Genomic DNA, 15,065 nt, shown 5'->3' on the forward strand with positions numbered 1-15,065 from the left:
ACAACACACACACATGTTGTGTGTTACAGCAACACGTGTGTGTGTGTGTTGTGTTACATTCCATGGTGATTTTTTTTTATTTCGATGTGCTAACATTAATGCTGTAGTTTTTATATGGATTCTAGATTTGAAACTTTAGTGACTGCAAGGATTCATACTCTTAGGTTTTTTCGGTAAAGTCACGTAGATAAAAATAAAAAATAATAGAAATATTGTGATTTATAATTGTATATGGATATCAGAAACTCAGTTCGACATGACGATACAACCATAATGGAAGGTTTTTTGTCGGTTAGATCGCGAAAATGTGTCGTTAAACCCGCCACCACCCGACACAGCCAATTAGTAGTAAGGTTTGTCACGTAAACAGAACGTGGCCAATTCGTTAAACGTAAAGCAGCACTCCGGTGTGTTGGAGAGCAAATCCACAAAGTTCACACTGATGATACCAGCTCTTTTCGATTTAAAGCTTTCGTGATTGCAGGGATTCATATTATTGGTTCTTTCGGTAAAGTCACGTAGAAGGGAAATAATAAAATAATAAAAATAAAACATAATAAAGTAAAATTCTCACGACGTTTCGGCCACAACACAAGCAGCCGTCCTCAGGTGAAGACAGAGCTGTCTGAAAGACAACACTTAGCAGTGTTCATTGGAGCGTTGTCTTTCAGACAGCTGTCTTCACCTGAGGACGGCTGCTTGTGTTGTGGCCGAAACGTCGTAAGAATTGTATTTTATTATGTTTTATTTTTTTAATTTTATTATTTCCCTTCCACGTGACTTTACCGAAAGAACCAAGACGATACCAGCTCTATATGGCAGGAACGTACTGCGTAATAAAGGCGCAGCCCTGCAATTGCTGGCTCACGTCACTGCTGGTGGAAGTGGCCCCAGCTAGAGGGAGCGCTAGAGAGAGTCTGCCTAGAGGGTTTATTGGCCTACTGTATATAAAATACACAAAGCAAACACTTATGCCAGTGTGTGTGTGCTCTGATTATATTCTTAAGGGTATTATGCATCTTGGGAACATGAGTGCAGCTGGATAATTCCCTTAAGGTAATCATTGCAGAGCACGATACGAGTTATATAATAAGCAGTTACATTGCACCATTTTCGAGTGACTCGTGTATTTATCTATTTGTGAATATTGTTCCCATCACTGGGTGTAGCTGCACAATTACAGTACAATATAAACGCATGCACGACAAGAGCATTGTATTCCCAGAGTGTGCATGTAATATTCCCGTGTTAAATGTCAGCACATGTGCAAAGCATACTAGTTTAGTACTTGATAATAGGTTTTTTTACCCTTTTATCTGGCAACAAAACTGACACCTTTTTTACAAGGAGTCATGTTTGCATTGACCACAATACCTGCGGTTAGAATGCAAACAAAAAACACAACTCTGATAATGTATGCATTGTCCTTGAAATTGATTGGTCCACACCCGAGACAGCTTTTCTTAGAGCCTAGTCTCACATGGCACTTTCCATCGCTATTCGTACAACATGCAGTGTACCGCAAGTTACTGTATCATAACCACTTGTTACCACCAAGTATAGCAGTTGCTACATTACACACCGTAGTGTGCATGCATTGATACTATTGATGCATTCAGTAAATATGCTAACGTTCTCAATGACGCGTGGTTGCAACCCTTGGGGTCAACGTTACATGACAATTCAATTAGTCCACGCTCAGTGTCCAACCCACCCGCATTGCATTGTTACCAGTGAGTGAGTGAGTGCACAGCTGCACGTGGTCTTGAGTAGTTGTGCATGTTGTGTACTTTAACAAGTTCAAGCAAAAGGAGTGTTGGTCCATGTTGTATTACTTTAACAAGTTCAAGCATGAGGAGTGTTTGGTGCATGTTGTGTACTTTAACAAGTTCAAGCAAGAGGAGTAGTTGGTGCATGTTGTTCACTTTAACAAGTTCAAGCAGGAGGAGTGTTTGGTCCATGTTGTGCACTTTAACAAGGCAGACACCACAGCCCCTGCCATATTAAAATATTCCCTTCCCCTATAGCCTGAACAGACTGATGGGGCACGTGCTGTTTGCGTGTGGCATCTATGAAGGGGGTGGACGGCACCACGCCCGGCCGCCTTTGTCTCCCCGAGTGGCGACGTTTAACTACACACACCACTCCAGGCGACTCATTTGCGGCTGAGTCGACCTATAGGGGTTGGCCCGGGACCGGTTTTGGATAATTCGTCACTGGCGTCGTCGGCCTGTAGCGGCGCAGTTGGCCGGCTTAGACTACCACCATCACCACCATCACCCCCCTCACCATCACCACCACTATCACCACCATCACCACCATCACCCCCCTCACCACCATCACCATCATCACCCCCTGACCATCACCACCACTATCACCACCATCATCACCATCACCCCCCTCACCACCCCCCCCTCACCACCCCCCTGCCTTACCAACACCCCCCCCCTCACCACCACCCCCCTCACCATCACCACCCCCCCCTCACCACCACCCCCTCACAACCACTCCCCCCCTCACCAACACCCCCCCCCCTCACTACCACCACCCCCCCTCACCATCACCATCCCCCCCTCACCACCCCCCCCTCACCACCACCCCCCCCCTCACCACCACCCCCCCCCCCTCACCACCACCACCCCCCCCCCTCATCACCACCCCCCCCCTCACCACCACCACCACCACCACCCCCTTTCTCACCCCCTTCTCACCACCACCACCACCACCCCCTTCTCACCCCCCCCCCTCACCACCACCACCCCCCTTCTCACCACCACCCCACCCTCACCACCACCCCCCCCCTCACCACCACCCCCCCCCCTCACCACCACCACCCCCCTCACTACCACCACCACCCCCCTTCTCACCCCCCCCCTCACCACCACCACCCCCCTTACCACCACCCCTCCCTCACCACCACCACTCCCTCACCACCACCACCACCCCCCTTCTCACCACCACCACCACTCCCTCACCACCACCACCCCCCTTCTCACCACCACCACTCCCTCACCACCACCGCTGTGTATATCGCGGGGTGCTCCCGGCACGCCGCAGCGCATTGGCTGGAGGCGCTGTCACGCCATGAAGCGACTGCGCCGGGCAGCCAATCAGAACCGGGCTCGTCGGGCCCCACGCGCCACGCCAGGCGACCCTGAACCCGGGTGGGCGGGGCGAGGGGAGGAGAGAGGGGGGTGGGGGGATACCCCAGTTCACAGGGGTCCATGAGGGGGGTAGGAGAGAGAGAGGTGGGGGGGGTACCCCAGTTCACAGGGGTTCACAAGGGTCCATGAGGGGGGTAGGAGAGAGAGAGGTGGGGGGGGGGGTACCCCAGTTCACAGGGGTTCACAGGGGTCCGTGAGGGGGGTAGGGGGGATCTTACAGGGTCTTGACGCACACCGGGGCTTGTAAGCCACAAGAGGTCGCCAGTTCGATCCCTCGGCGCGGCATTTTAAACAATGGTGCAGGTTGCTTGAATCTTGCTTCCCCCTACTACGTTTGGCCACTGTGCAGCTGCAGAATTATTTGGTACAACTAATACTGGTAGGAACCTCCTGGTTACACCAGCCCACAGGGGATGATTGTGTCCGTCCGTCCGTCGTGGATCCAAACATGGGAGGGGTGGGGCTGGGTGGAGAGGGGAGGGTGGGGAGGGAGGGGCTGGGTGGGGAGGGGCTGGGTGGGAGGTGGGAGGGGTGGGGCTGGGTGGGGAGGGGCTGCTCACCCCGTGGTGCCCTTATAAAACTCAACGTTTAACCGACTCACGCCGGCTTGTGCCCGCCCTCACAGTCGGCCATATTTGCGGAATACACCACGCCGCCGTTGACCCTGGCCATTGACCGACCAACCCAACGTTCCTACCAGCTCCCTCCGCAGGAATGTGTTTATCAGCAAGCAAGCAGGTTGCTGACGGTGGGGTAAAGTGGAGGAGGTAACTCCCACATCTTCCAAGAAGTCTGGCCAGCGTGAAAGAAAGAGCAGGCCGAATACACCATTCGTAAGGAAGCGAGACGTCGCTCTCGAAGAGCCCCCCTCTCGTTGCGGAGGCCCTTCAGTCAGTAGTGGCGTGAAGCGAGAAATTGCAGGGCTGCGCCTTTGATCCTTTATAGGACGTGCCTTTTGAGAGCGAGCTCCTCGTGTTGGCAGCTGACGGGCAATGCGTGAGAGTGGCCGGCAGGGGGCGTGAGGTTTGGCTGTCGGGTGGCGTGTGGATGCGGTGAGAAAAGTGGCAGTCATCCCGTGCGAGAATTGAAGAATGTGGCACGGGTCCTGTGTACTCTGTGGCGCCTTGCACGAGTTAAACCTTTGTTTATTCACACTTTATTTATTGATTCCCTCTCTGGGTGTTGTAGACTGCATACCCTTATCAGTGCCTACGTTATTCCAGAACCATTTAGACCTTATTGGTCACCCCATGCCCATATAAATCTAAACGGTCATCCTACAAACTCCCACCACAAGGGAGAAACAGAAACAGACAACAACTTTTTGTTGTTGCCCTATTGAAACGGCTGTACGCCGTATGGACCTAAAAACTAAATTCCCCTTTACAGGAATACGGGTAAACCTTATGGGTTGAGAGGTATGATACTGGAATGCATTATTTTATCGCATGGTCCCGTGCCGTCCCCATAAACATCTGCCACATATACCGAACTCGATACACAAATTTACTTGTTTTCCAGATGCTTCCGTCCAAAAAGTTACCTATATTTTTTATTTCAAAATGTTATTTTCAATTGTGTCTATAACAAATCCGAACCAATGAACACTCTGACTGGCTCTTACGATATTTAGCAGTTCGTTTTAGAGGTGTCATGTCTGATTTTTTTTTACAAATCACGCATAAACAAATTGGGGGAGGTGGGGGTAAACAAAGCAAGGTGGTGGCAATGCGCTCTGAGAATAAATCTGCCGAAATTATCACATCTCCTGTATGTCTAGATTTTGTATTGGAGGGGGTGGGGGTAGAGTTCTATTTCAGTGAAGGGGTTCTGGCGAGATGTTAACATCCTCTACTGGTATGAAGGAGATGGTGGGTTCAATCCCGACCCTGCTGTATATTTGGAGTCTGCGTGTTCTCTCTCCCCGTGGTCGCGTGGATTTTTCTTTGGGTCCTCCGGTTTTCCCCTCCACATTTAGAATCAACATGCGCTTAGAGTATTTGGCTGCAATAGTTTCCACATGATAATCCACTTCATCGAGATATCATTTGTGGCCAGGTCACTTCTGAAAAAGATCGATATAGCTCAGTGTGTCTTACCTGGTAGAATTTAAAAAAGAGTTCATAGTTTAGTTTAGAGGCTAGGAATGGACCACATTTTATAGCATTCTATGTTTTTTTCTCAGCTTACACCCCCTGTGTTCTAGTGATGCCATTTGATAAAGTGTATTTACCAATGCTTTGAGGATGGGGGTTCGTGTTCCTTCCAAATGTTCAGGATATTGTTTTTTTATCTCATCAACATTAAACATTTCAATGAATATGTTCTGGTGTCCTGTCATATTGTTCAGTTATATTATTCAGCAGTGTTGATTATTTTATTGGTCAGAGCGTGTTGTGGTTTATCCTATGAATTTAGATATTATTGTTGAGAGGAAACCCTGGGTATCAGGCCATGTCCAAAACGCACGTTGATCGGTTTGAACAGTGCCCAGAGGGCATCCCAGGACAATCTGGCAAAATCCCATTAATCAATTTCGATAAATCCGTGGCTGGTTGATGATGAATGGACTCTCTGCTGTACCTGTGTTTACACATCTGATCAAACCCCATAAGGAATATACAAATGAGTTAGATAAAGGGATCAGACACTTAAATACGTGGCAGTTGCAAATAGAGTCAAGTTCATGTAAAAGTGGTTATTTAAACAAGACACTTTTAACATTGTGATTACCGAAAGGCGGTTACCACTGTTTGGCCACATATAATGGATGCAGAACACCCGAGCCCATGCCGCTGTACATCTATGTGTCAGGTCGATACCAAGAGGTGACTGGATGCATCCATTTGGCTAACCTCATCACAACGTGCCGTGCCAGATCGAGTTGGGCGTGGGTCTTAATGCTCCACAAACAGGGACTGATGTTGAAAGTGACTGGCTGGGTGGAGGCCGCTACCGACATTTTGCCTGTCAAGCACAATCGTAGTAGCAATATTTGTGCAAACTTGGCTCTTGTTTTCATTCTAGATTTGAAGCTTTCGTGACTGCAAGGATTCATACTCTTAGGTATTTTTCGGTAAAGTCACGTAGGTAAAAATAAATAATAAAATAAAAGTATAAATAATAGAAATAGAAATACAATTAAAAATCACGACGTTTCGGAGGCAACACATGACACGGCGTGTTGCTATGCTTTGATAAAAAATAGATATCAGGACACGTATTAACAATGTACTGAGACTAATGTTCAACCAGATATATAGGCACAACTGAAAACAGTGCAGACAGATCACACACGACTATCACAACAAATGTGTTGGATCAGTATTAGGGGCTGTCCATAAATAACGTCACGCGATTTTGGACGATTTTTGAACCCCCCCCCCCTTCGTCACACATCGTCACAAATGTCTGACCCCCCCCCACCCTAGGTGCGTGACGTCATTTATGGACGGCCCCTTATTTTATCTCCTAAGTGACTTTGACCCTTTAGTCTGTAACCTTTATCATAACCCTGAGAAAGCATTTACAGGTAAAGCCCACACAGCAAAATACTTTGTGCAGTGTACACTCTATAAAGAGTCAGCGCAGACCGTGAAACTGAAGCTGCCAAAAAAAACACATGCTGACATGGGGCCAATATTGGACATTGGCCATCTCCGGCCCAGCACTGGGACAATATAGTTTGTGAAATGGGGGTGGCTGCGAGCGCTTTTCAGTCGAAACACAAGTCTCCTGGAGGTTTTTCTTACATAATCGGGACAGTGTCCTCCGTCGGCCAACAGCCCCATCCATGTGGGGGTCTTGTCACATAACCTAGTGTCAGCGTTGCCCAATACCACAGGGGCTTCTCAGAATCCATGGCAGATCGGTGACCGCCACACAGAGCTGTTCCCAAAATGATGTAATGGCAAAGATGTAGAATTCTGGAAAAGACCCAGGATAAAGGTAGGGCCTCGTGCAGGATCGAATTTAAGCATTATGAGAACACTGTAGGAAGCTGCCAACATTAATCACTTCTCACACAAATTGTCTGCAATTACACGCAGTGATGGCACCGATATATATGTTATATAATTGTTTTTATTGTTTCATAACTGCAACACCGTGACAATGCAATGCGGTCATGCTGTGTATGCAGCCGTTGTTTATGGATCAATTATCTGTTCTCCCTTCGTTTTATGCGTCTGTTTTGTGGTTTTGAATTCACACAAATGTATTAGCGTAACACATTAAAGGATATCCACTCTGTGCAAAGTGCTTTTAAGTGGACCACTTGGCAAATTCCATTACTGTGGCTTCTTTTCGCAGCATTCGGCAGAGGTCATTAGTGTGCGCATTATATGTAATGAAGCACAGTAATGAGCAGTCAATAAGTCCTACCACTCGGATTTAGGAGATAGGGGCAGGGCTTTACCTAATGGGGTGAATCTCACGGTTAATGTTGTCTACTCGTAAGAATATGTGCACCGATCATCGATGCACAGTTGTGTAATGGTGGTGTCATCCATGTAGGCTTTCCCACGTGCTGGACTTTTAGGGATCTGCAATTGGTGTCAGCTCTGCTTCGCTTCCGAGGTCTGATAAGGTCATCGGACACATTCTAGGCGATTTGGTCAAGCTACTGGACTTCTTTTTGCTATTTTTTCCTGGATTTTTCTGTTTGCGCATAGTCCCTTTAAGATGTTTTCTTGTTCATGTTTTTTGTTTGTTACGGTTGCACGCGATTCAAGAGCCGAATGGCTCACAGGGCTATACCAAATAAATGAAATGAAACTGAAAAAACTATGCTCCCCACCTTCACCAATCAACACTGACCATTATGGAGAGGTAAGGGAATCCCTCATCCAGCAGTGGATTTACAAGGGTCTATAAACATTCTGGATCAGCATCGGCACCAACATAAACTAAATGACCCTTGCAATGATTTTAAATTACACGTTGCAAAACAATGCAAATATGCATTATGTTAGCCATGCAAAATTACCTACTGAATGCCAATGTTCGGTGACGAATAGATGTTTACAACTGGGTTTTCACTTTTACATTTGTGTTACAAGCACATGGCCATTATTGCTGATCATTATGATAATGGGTCATGTAAATGTAGCTTTAATCGGTAGCTATGTGTTGCAAACAAGCTAATAGTGATCTCAAATACAAGCTTTTCGCTCTTTGCATCCCAATTGAAGGACTGTTATCCACGATTCCTAAATGGTCTGCAAAAACTCCTATAATATATGACCATATTCTTCCTATCATTCGTGGGGTTTCTGATTCTGGATTTTGGAATGGCTATCACCAATTTTTCACGGATGAGTGGAGTCTGTTGGCAAATTCAACCTATTTGCGTTTAGCCATGGCAATGTTGAAGCACAAGAAAGTAAAACTCATATTTGCAAAATGTTGTGGATAAGTGCACACCATCGGCAAATGCATCCTGTTATCCACAATTATTTTTGTCCAGGTACGTGGAGTAATTCCGCGGATAACCCCGTGGATAACAATACAAACTTGGTCCCCTCTATCACTGTGAATAAATGTCTGTATTCATTTGCGCGAATCTGGCCAAGAGATGGCAGTGCAGCAAAGGTAACAATGTCAGTGTATGATTGGTGTTTTTAGAGGTACAGTATTATCCTCTGCTTTTTCACACACTTTGCTTTTCAATATGCCACTAATTGATGGCATTGATTCAACATCTCGTTACAACATCCTCTTTGGAAAAAAGTATCGAGAAACAGTGAGACTTTCCTGTGTAAACACGCATTATTAAACATGGGTTGCTAATTCGCATACAGTACAGCCCATTTGGTTACCTGACCATACTTCACCACCCTGGTCAGTGCGGGTTGGGGGAGGTGGGGCAAAGGTGGGGTGTATAGAACTGCAGTTTTCTGCTTAAACACTGTATACGTGCATTCAATTGTATGCTTATATTTATCTGAAAGATAAAGAGAGGCAAAGGTGCAGCCCTGCAAATACTTGCTCGTGCCACTGCTGGCAGAAGGACCTTCAGTAGGGATGGGGCTTCGAAATAAAAACATCGATTTTTCGAACACGCAAAGTTTTTCATAAACACATCGACGCACACTAAAATATTGCCATGAAATTATCGACGTTCTTTCATTTGTGAACGATTTGTAGGAGAAAACAAATCTGCGTCAATGTTGATATAGTGTCGAGACACTGTATATAATTTACATCAAAAAGAGACCAGATGGCTCCATGAGCCATTCTGTCTACAGGAAAGCAACCCAAACTGATGCCTACCTAAAACATGATTCCCACCACCATCCATCCCAGAAGAATTCCCTCATCAAAACTCTACACCATAGAGCTCAATGAACACCCAACCAATGAACTCAAACACGTACACCAAGCTCTCAAGGCGAATTGATATTCTGACTACACAATCCGCAAAGCCATCACCCCAACCATGAGGAAGGAGCCATCTGAGGATCCAATCAAAACCATCACCTTGCCATACATAGCAGGGGTAACCAAAAATATTTCCAAAATCATGAGCAAACACAAGATCCAGGTCCGATTTAACACAGTACATAAAATTCGTGATCTGATCCCATCTGTGAAGGACAAGGTCTCTGACGTGCAATATCCCAGCGTCTACAAACTGAGCTGTGTTTGGCAGTAGTTACATTGGGGAAACTAAGTGACATGTCTCGGACTGTGTTCGTGAACACAATGCAGATCTGAAACACGGTAGGACCAATACTTCTGCCGTGGCTAATCATTATTTTAATGCGGTGGGCTCACACGAAATTGATTTCTCTAAGACGAAGGTACTTTGCAAACCCACTGGCTATCAACAAAGTTTCGTTCATGAAGCCATCCATATATAGACACAGACACAATTTCAACCGAGAGGATGGGTACAAACTTATCAGTCATTGGAAGGACGTGATCAACCAGTTTAAGTCATAACTGCCTGTGATGTTCCCATCCTGCCACCTCCCGATGTTAGTTGTTATTTTCGGCTGTCCGATTTTACATGAACAGGTTAAATTTCTCACACCAACACAGCCACCTCCGCGTGCCGACCTCGACGTGGCGGGGGCTCTGTGATCTTACATTAACACGCTAATCTCTCACATTAACATGCTAATCTCTCACATTAACATAGCCACCTCAGCATGCTCGCCGTGGAGGCTGCTCTCCGATCTTACATTAACATGCTAATTTTTACCTGGCAGCCCTTTAATTGGTGGAAACCCACCACCAGCGCCGTTAGTGACCATCACTTACATTAACATTAGCTGTCCCGTCCATGCTGCTGACACTTGGGCTACGCCAATTTTAAACCTTTATAAGCAGTTTGCCTTGAGAGGCTAAGCCACTTTTCCTGATGACGACCGCTTGTGTTGCGATCGAAACGTCGTGGTTTTTATATTTTATATTTGCGTTACTTTACTAAAAGAATCAAAGAATATGAATTCCTGCAGTCACGAAAGTTTTAAGTCAAAATTTTATAGAAAAGTTATTTTAAAAAATGCAGGGTCAAATGCAGGGTCAACATTCATCCGCAATCTTAAGTATTTTTCCAAAATATTTAGCAAAATTTACGTATATATATCGTATATTATGGATTTTGATCTGAAGATATTGGGCAAATCTATCACCGAAGCATTTAGCAGTTTCTCCATTGCAATGGACGGAGACCACGGTTTGAAGCGGGAATACATTACTCGGGAGAAATGTACATCTACATTGTATAGCATTTTCGTCTATCTACTGCTGGATGAAGACCTCCCTCGAGCGTTCGGTGCATTCTTGAGATCAGGTGGTCTGCCTTCGTCACAAATGCCACGATGACATCCCCGCATTGATCTCGCCAACATCAAGGCGTTGGTGTACGGTGTTTTTTCTGCAATATTTTGCTGTCTTTTCTTGGATTTTCTGTTTGCACTTAGTCACATATTCACTTTAAGATGTTTTTGTTCATGTTTTTGTTTTTTGTTTGTTGCGGTTGCACCCGATTCAAGAGCCGAATGGCTCACAGGGCTATACCTAATAAATGAACTTGAACTTGAAGGACCTCATCTGACACCTGCCATTTGGGCCTATCCAGGCATGTAGCTCGTCTTCACCCAGACGGAAGGTTCCGCCTTCCCTGGCCCTGCGATTGAGCGTCGAAATCAGATCTGCAACAAAAACCCAACCGTACGTGGGCCTCACCATCCCAGGGAGATGCCCACGCTCAACCAGGTGCTCGACAGATCATCGCCTTCGATGTCGACGACCAGCCTGTCCACGAGGCCTGGGCTAGGGGCGAGGGAATGTCGACACCTGGAGGATACATTTAGAAAGGGCCCTGTTGGTGGCCCAGCGACCACTAAATACCACGGTGTGGGGGAAGTGGGAGATGTATGACCATACTGAGCGAGCAACGTTTGGCAGTGTGGGGGTATAATGGCGAAATGCATGGACGAGGGAGCACTGGACAGTATTGAGCTACACTGCCCTCTGCTGCCCACCAAGTAAGCTGTACAATGCACGTGTTTAAACTTTAATGAAGATAAACAAAACGTGGATTTCAGACGTGTTAGCTCAGCTCTCTGACCTCCAAGCCGCCCGGCAAACTCAATAATGTATTTTTTATATCCCAATGTAAAAAAAATACCCGCAAATTACTCAATTGGGATTATAGATATCAATAATTGCCCTCCTGTGAACATTTGGCAAGACATTCCTGAAAAAGAGTCACCAGACTCGGTGAGAATTTCCTGGGTAATGGGGATTACGTTGGTGGTGATTGTGATGATATTAGTGGTAGTTATAATGTCGTTATTGATAATGCTGGTGACTGTGATGGCGGTGATTGTGGTGATGCTAGTCATAGTGATGTCGTCGTTATTGGCAATACTGGTGATGGTGGTGATGATGATGTCAGTGGTAATAGTGGTGATGCTGGTGGTAGTGATGATGTCGTTATTGGTAATGCGGGTGATGGTGGTGATGATGATGATGCCAGTGATGATTGTGGTGGTTGCTGGTGGTAGTGATGTTGTCGTTATTGGTAATTCGGGTGATGGTGGTGATGCTGATGATGCCAGTGGTGATTGTGGTGATGCTGGTGGTCGTGATGATGTCGTTATTGGTAATGCGGGTGATGGTGGTGATGATGATGATGCCAGTGATGATTGTGGTGGTTGCTGGTGGTGGTGATGCTGTCGTAAATGGTAATGCTAGAGTCGCATTCTTATTGTTATCATTTGCTTTCGCGTATCTTCGTCCACGTCGCTCTTGCTGACGCTCCAGTGAAAGGTGAACTCCGAACGGATATTGCCCAACAGCCCCGTCACGAACGTCGGCATCTGTGGATGGTGGGGAGAGGGACAGTCGCAGGACGCAGCCAGACTCAGGAGTGTAACGTTGCCCATGTTAGATGCAATGGATTAGAATACATTTCCTATTTGTTGTGATCAAAATGAGAATATTTATTTATCCTGGTCGTATCTAAGCTCTTATTCACGGCTGTGATGGGTTCATGCAACTCCTTAGCACTAACCAACAGGAGCCAAACCAGCCGACCGTATGACTAATCTCACCCCTTCGCTTATCAACACGAGGTAGACCAGCCGATGGTATGACTAAGCTAACCCCTTCGCTGATCAACACAAGGTAGACCAGACGATGGTACGACATGGCCCCCCGTGGCACGACTGAAGTGGAACGTCACTCAACAGCGAGCGGGTCGCGATGCGAGACATTCCACAGTAAAACGTCTCCAAACAGTGCATTGCAATGCGTGGTCAAATAGGGGGTGGCGATTCCGTCACTCGGACGTGAGCGAACAAGGGGGGCAACCGAGCGGGAACCATCCTTGGGGCTGTGTGGACTACTGGCAGTGCCGGATTAAGCCAGTGTGGGGCCTGTAGCATTTGTTATAAAGGGGCCCTAAAGGGAAAAAAAACGTAAACATTAAAACACACATCATTAGACCTCCTTTGCCAGTACTAAAATATAATAATAGGGGGTTTTCCCCCTTTTTTCTGGCAAAAAACTGAAACCTTTTTATAAAAATAATGTGTGCATTAACCACAATACTTATGGTCAAAATGCAAGAAAAACACACACTCTGATAATATATAAACTTCAAATATAGATATGCATTGTCCTTGAAACTGATTGGTCCACACCAGAGACGGCTTTCTTTTGAGCCTCGTCTCAATTGGCGCTAGACCAGAGGACGCCAAAAGGCGTCCAGCTCAAAGACAATGCACTATCAAAGTAATGAGACCACAAGTATCGTGGTTAATGCACACATGATTCCTTGTAAAAAGGTTTCAGTTTTGTTGCCAGAAAAAAGGGGAAAACCCCTATTATTATATTAAAACACACATTTTTTACTTGCATAGTAAAGTAATTGTATGTTTTCATTTGTTATACAGCCAGATAATACGACACATCGCTAACCTTAAACACCCAGTCGTTCATAAAAGTCGAAGGCGGTATAGTACTATAGTAATAGAGCAAGTGCAGAATCACTGAACCGGAATTGATAGCTTGAAAGCATTTAGCGCGGGGCCCTTGAAAGTGCGGGGCCCTTTAGCATATGCAGCTACTTTAGCTACTACGATAATCCGGCACTGACTATCGGTCGCATACCATCGCCTCCGGCTCTCCCCGGTTCACCATCGAGGTCACATCACCACCCCTCGAGCTCACATCACCACGTCCATAGCCTGCAACGTGATTGGTCTGGTGGCACAGACGACACTAAACATTTTTTTTGTTACCAGGCTAAGGCCCACTGAGCTATGGAGCTCTTTTTTTCAGAAGCGACCTGGCTATCACAAATGATAGCTCAACGAAATTGGTTTATCACGTGGAAATGGATAGCAGCGAAATACTATAAACGCGCGTTGATTCTAAATGTGGAGGGAAAAACCCGGAGAAAATTCTACGGGGAGAGAGCGAGACGCAGACTCAAAATATACAGCAGGCGTCAGGGTCGGGATCGAACCCACGACCTCCTGTATACCAGGCGAGGTAGTCAACATCTCCTAGCCACCGTGCTGATGAGAGAGGCACTGAAACTCCAAATATACAGCAGCAGACGTCAGGGTCGGGATCGAACCCACGACCTCCTGTGTACCAGGCGAGGTTGTAAACATCTCCTAGCCACCGGGGCACCGGGATGCAGCGAGGATGGCACTGGCCGTGAACCGAGTGCTCGCAAGAGGTCAACAGCAGCGGGGCACACGAATGGCGAGGGCTCGATCCGGTTAGTCGCAGGAGTTCTTGAACAGAGAATCTCAACTCTGTTTGATAGTGGGAGCAATAATTATTGATGCGTGGAGCTCGCGGTACCCAGTGCAAACATGTTTACACAAACGATTAAGGAGATACATTCTTGCAAATAGAGTTAGGCGAATTTAATCAGTGATATTTATTTGAAGATGAATCCCATTAGAACGACAAAAAGATGTTCGAAACACGTCTAGAGTTTGCGCGCATTAAATCAGTGATCCTCAAATGATGGTGTAGGACGAACGATAAAGTGGTCTTGATTGGAGGGTGCAATGCCAAAGGGGCCGTCCATAAATGACGTCACGCACCTGGGGGGGGGGGGGGGTGTGACGAGTGGGGGGGGGTGAGAAATGTGACGTCACATCAAAATGCGCATCCTTAAATTATAACAACACTAATTGTTATAACAACACTCCTACAACATGAGAGTGCAGCGCCACATTAAATACGCACTACAATGACAATAGTTTAAAGCGATTTGAAGCATGTTTGTATTTTAAAAATGGAAATATGGTTTAGGGGGGGGTCAGACATTTGTGACGATGTGTGACGAGGGGGGGGGGGGTGAGATATGTGACGTCACATCAAAATGCGCAACTTTAAATAAATATAGACAACACGTTCTAC

This window comes from Lampetra planeri, chromosome 2 (assembly GCF_965212315.1).
Source record: "Lampetra planeri chromosome 2, kcLamPlan1.2.h2, whole genome shotgun sequence".
NCBI classification, from domain to species: Eukaryota; Metazoa; Chordata; class Hyperoartia; order Petromyzontiformes; family Petromyzontidae; genus Lampetra; species Lampetra planeri.